Genomic DNA, 5,208 nt, shown 5'->3' with positions numbered 1-5,208 from the left:
TCCTGCATTGAGTGAAATCGCTTTGAAAAAGTGCAAGATATTTTTTTATAATTTGTTATAAAACATGGCAGAATCAAGTCTAACGTGTGGGCAGCATAAGGTCTTTCAGTGTCCATCTGCTGTTCAAAGTGGCTAGAGGAAGCTTCGCGCCATTTTTGCCAATTAATTTTTGTGTAAAACGACAGGCATTCTAGATATTTTATAAAATGAAACGTAACCGAGCATCGGTGGGTATTTTGACTGATTTCGATGGAGTTTTGATCTGATTCAGCAAATTTGTCGTCTGACAGAAACCCAAATACAGACAATAATGGTAGACATTGTGGATACTGTTGGAAGAATTGCCAGATGGTGAATCTTCTGAAAAGTATGGTACATTGCTAGTGAAGAAGAAGACAGTATTGCTGAAGCTGATATAAGTAACATTCCCGTGTACTTTTCACCGACAGCAACCAATTGCACTAGAGCCTGAACAAAAAATATAATTCGGGGACACCCCGGTTACAGTATATTCAGTTCACCGAATATCAAATATAAAAGAAACATTTGACCTGTGTTAGAGTTCACTAACATCGAGGGCGCTGAAAAATTGGAGAGAAATATAAACCAATTGATGAAATAGAATTTAATGGATTTTTGGGTACTTTGATATTAGGAGGTACTTCAAATGGCATATTTATACAATATGTACTTGCTAAAATACATATAATTTAGAAACAAGCGTTTATCTGTCGTACGGAGAAAGTCTCCGCAGTTTTGGAGATGAAGTTCATGATCGCAAAACTCCGCCTAGGTCATTCCGTGACCTTAACATCACATGTACAACTTTTTATTAACACAACAGAAGGGTTAATTAGAGCTGACGATGCGTTGACAGCTCTCGATTTAACACAGAACTGGCACATATATTTTGTCAAATCTTCCACCGTTACAAATCCGACGGATGTGCATTTTAGCTATTCCTTTATATTATATTTAAAAAACGGGGAAACTGAAAAAATTCACAGTGTTTTATGCACTCTGTACATATCGGACAATAAGAACTAATGTCACGATTAATTTGGAACAGTTGGAACTTCAGGTCTCCATGTCGTCTGTCTATCCACAAATGAATGTCTGGGAATAGTCTGTGAGGCTATCGTTCTTTGGATGAGGTTTGCCACCGCTGCTGCAACATTGTAAGGCTCTTGGCTCACTTGGCTTTTTTATGCCTTGTAGACGGCTATAATAGCTGATATAAAAAAAATTAATTGCGCGAATTCCTCCCTCTGGATGTGAAAAGGCGACATGTTGGCTAGTATTTCAGCAGCATAGCTTGATATCGTTTGGAAAGCACTTATTACCGAGATTGCCGAAATTCTATGCACTGTTTTTATTGGTGTTGCATATGATTCATATAGTTGATGCATGCAATATCACAGATCAGCCTCAATTGGCCTTCATTTTCGATTTGGTAGTCGAAAAAGTATTTTCGTTTTTAATCAAACTTCAACTAATTTTTTTTTTTATTTTTATACTAATAAGTAAATAAATAAATATGTATCATTTTGTCCGACTACTTTTTGCCAATGTTCAGCTAGAGACATTATTCCATCAGTGTAAATCGAAATTTCGAAATTTCCAGAACGGAAGTGAGCGAATCATTGTGGTGATACAGCATCGTCTCCGTTAACTTCACAAATTTAATTTGTAGCATGCCACTCAAGCTTTTCCCTTTTTTATACAAAAATTTCAAAATATAGCGAATTTCTCCATTATTTTCATTAATTTTTGAACAGCTGTAACTTTTTTTCAACTTGTCCGAATTTAATTTTTTTGTTTAAAATCACACCTTTTCAACACTATATGGTATGACATAATGTGATAGGTAGCACTGGAGATATACGAAGGCAACGACATCTATTGACAAAATACGAAAAGACTTTTTCGACTACCCAGTATGTAGATATATTTTGTATATTTTGCCGGAAGTATACGCAGTGTTTCTTAAATTTTAATTTAGCTCCAATTTTATTTCCATATTCTTCAGCTGCGGCTGAATTATACCCTTTCTTCTACTTTCCTTGTACTTATGAACAAGATTTCCGTTTTCTGCCAGCCAGCCTATAAACTCAATGGAGAGCGCGTGTTTCCTTAGAGCTTTGATTATATTTCCCCACCTTGCAGAGTTGAACGCATTCCTCATACCTAAGGTAATAAGAGCGCAATTTTTTTTTGTGCCACCTTTCCATCTTTTGCTTCTAACTAGACATTTCGCCGTATTGACAACTTCTCTTTTTTATTTTCACTTTTTTATAAAGCTTTTATACTTATCTCTCTGATAATCCGCCGACTTTTTGGATTACTAACTGTAAGCAGTTTCTTAGCATGCTTTCGTAAAGTTTTCCAAACGTGTCGAACATACACAAAAGGTCGATACTATGAAGGTTCCTCAGGTGGATTTTTAGGTTAAGGGAGTAGAACCAAATGCTATATCTTCCACGGATCGAAGAATACTGCTTCTATTACACACGCGTTATATATTTTTACAATCAATCTAGGTTTTATAGTCATGGCTTCCTTTAAGGCTCTGCTGAGTATGCCATCTGTTCCAGGCACTTTGTTGTTTTTTGATTTTTTTTAGCTATGGTCAATATTTCATCTTCAGTGGCCAACAAAAGTGGTTCGGCATCTTCGTTTCGCGGATTAAAGTAGCATACCAAACAAATTTAAGGTGTCACCTTTAAAAAAAAAAAACTCCAAAATTCTAGTGTAAAATAAATTCCAGCGGATACAAGCAGTGAACCGTTACTGTTATGCTAATTTACGCCCCGAAACCAACCTGATATACATAAACACACATATGTACATACATACATATGTCTCACACAAACACACAGCTTGAATGTGCAACAAAAATGTTTGCGACATTTTCGCAATTACTTAATGGTTATACAGTTTTTTCACTTGAAAATTTACCGTATATATATACATATGTGTATACTATGTACACACAAAAACACAAACAAAAACAAAATCCAAATGTTAATACGAAAAGGTAAAAATAATAAATAATGGCACAAATGCATAACTAAATATGGCAAAAGTGAAATTACGTGGACAGGTGAGTGAAGCACAAAAACAAAGGCGACAACAACAACAACAACAACAGGAACGAGGAAATAATATTTTCTGTTGAAGCCATTTTGTTGGCACTATCAATGTTTTTCTTGTTTTTGCCAGTTGTTGTTATTGTTTTTACTACCATTATTGTTGTTGTTGCCTATATCACTGTTGTCTTTGCGTATGTTATGTTGTTTTTGTAGTTGTTGTTATTGTTTTTACTACCATTTTTGTTGTTGTTGCCTATACCACTGTTGTCTTTGCATTTGTTATTGTTGTTGTTTGCCGTTGCCGTTACCGTTACCGTTGCTGCACTCAGCTCAATAACATATACAATAACAACAAGTGAATGACAAATAATTGACAAGCTCATCCATCAACACATCAGTGAGGTGAACCGTATAAAACAACAACAACATAACAACAAAGATGAAAAACAACAAACGTTGGAAAATAGCAGGGCCAACAATAACAAGCGAATCAACAAATGGCATGGCTTAAAAACAACAAAGCGGCCAGAAAATATAACGGTATATGTACATACATACATATGTATGTATGTATATGTGTGTGCGCAACAACACATTGTCAATGCAGACACATAGAGATATATATGTATGTACGGGAAACTATTTGTACGGACATTATGGCTCAGCCGGCTGTGGTGCGTCCGAGGCTTCGACACATACCAGATGGAAATTTTTATGCTTGAAAATTTTTCATTAAGCATTCAAGATGATAATTTATTGTTAAGTAGTATTTTCTTAAAAAATAAATTCAAAATATTTTTTTTTTTTACATTTTTAAATGTTTTTAAACATATTTAACATTTTTTAAAATTTTAATATCTATTTTGTCGAAATATTTTGAATATAAAAATAAATATTTTTTGCAATTTTTCTTCAAATGAAAAAAAAAAAAACTTTTGAGCATTAGTATTGATTTTTGTTTTGCAGTAAAATACAACAAAGTGTATTATTCGCATTAGCATTTTTTATACCCTGAATAGGGTATATTAAGTTTGACACGAAGTTACAAACCCAGAAGGAAGCGTCGGAGACCCTATAAAGTATATATGTACATACATATATAAATGATCAGTATGCTGAGCTGAGTCGATTTAGCCATGTCCGTCTGTTTCTCCGTCCGCCTGTATGTATACGAACTATCGTTTTTAAAATTTGCAAACGTAATTTTCTCTTCAAGAAGCTGCTCAATTGTCGGAACTGTCGATATCGGACCACTATAACATACAGCTGCCATACAAACTGAATGATCGGAATCAAGTTCTTGTATGGAAAACTCTCACATTTGACAAGATATATTCACGAAATTTGGTGTAGATTATTTTCTAAGGCAACAATGTAATCTCCGAAGAAATTGTTCAGATCGGTTAACTACAGCTTATAGCTGCCATACAAACTGAACGATCGGAATCAAATGCTTGTATGGGAAACATCCGCATTTGTCGCTATATCTTCACGAAATTTGGTATAAGTTAATGTTCATAGAAATAATGTAATATCGGAAGAAATCGTTCAGATCGGCTAACTATAGCATATAGCTGCCATACAAGCCCAACGATCGGAGTCAAGTTCTTGTATGGAAAACTTTCGCATTTGACGTGGTATCTTCACGAAATTTGACATGGATTACTGCTTATAATCTCCGAAAAAATTGTTCAGATCGGATTACTATAGCATATAGCTTCCATACAAACTGAACACACAGTTACTAGAAGAAATGTGAAGGGTATATTAGCTTCGGTGCAGCCGAAGTTAACGTTTTTTCTTGTTTTGATATTTAACTGTATTTATTTTTTTTAATAACATAATTTATCGTTAAGTAAAATTATTTCAAAAGTAGAAAAAAAACTTAATATTTTTAACACATGTTTTCAAACATTTTTTGTATTTTTTTCTAATTTTTTTATTAAAAAAAAAGTATAGTATGTGATTAATTAATTCTTAAGTAATATTTTCTTCAAAATAATTTTTTTTTAATTTTTACATATCTTTAAATGCTTTTGAAGTTATTTTTTTTTGTAGAAAATTTCTCAACATCTACATATATTCTTAAAAAATTTTTTTGTTTAGTAAAAAAGAT

Source organism: Bactrocera tryoni, chromosome 2, assembly GCF_016617805.1.
Source record: "Bactrocera tryoni isolate S06 chromosome 2, CSIRO_BtryS06_freeze2, whole genome shotgun sequence".
Taxonomy (NCBI): domain Eukaryota; kingdom Metazoa; phylum Arthropoda; class Insecta; order Diptera; family Tephritidae; genus Bactrocera; species Bactrocera tryoni.
The sequence above is the reverse complement of the archived record's forward strand: the minus strand, read 5'-3'. Positions refer to the sequence as shown.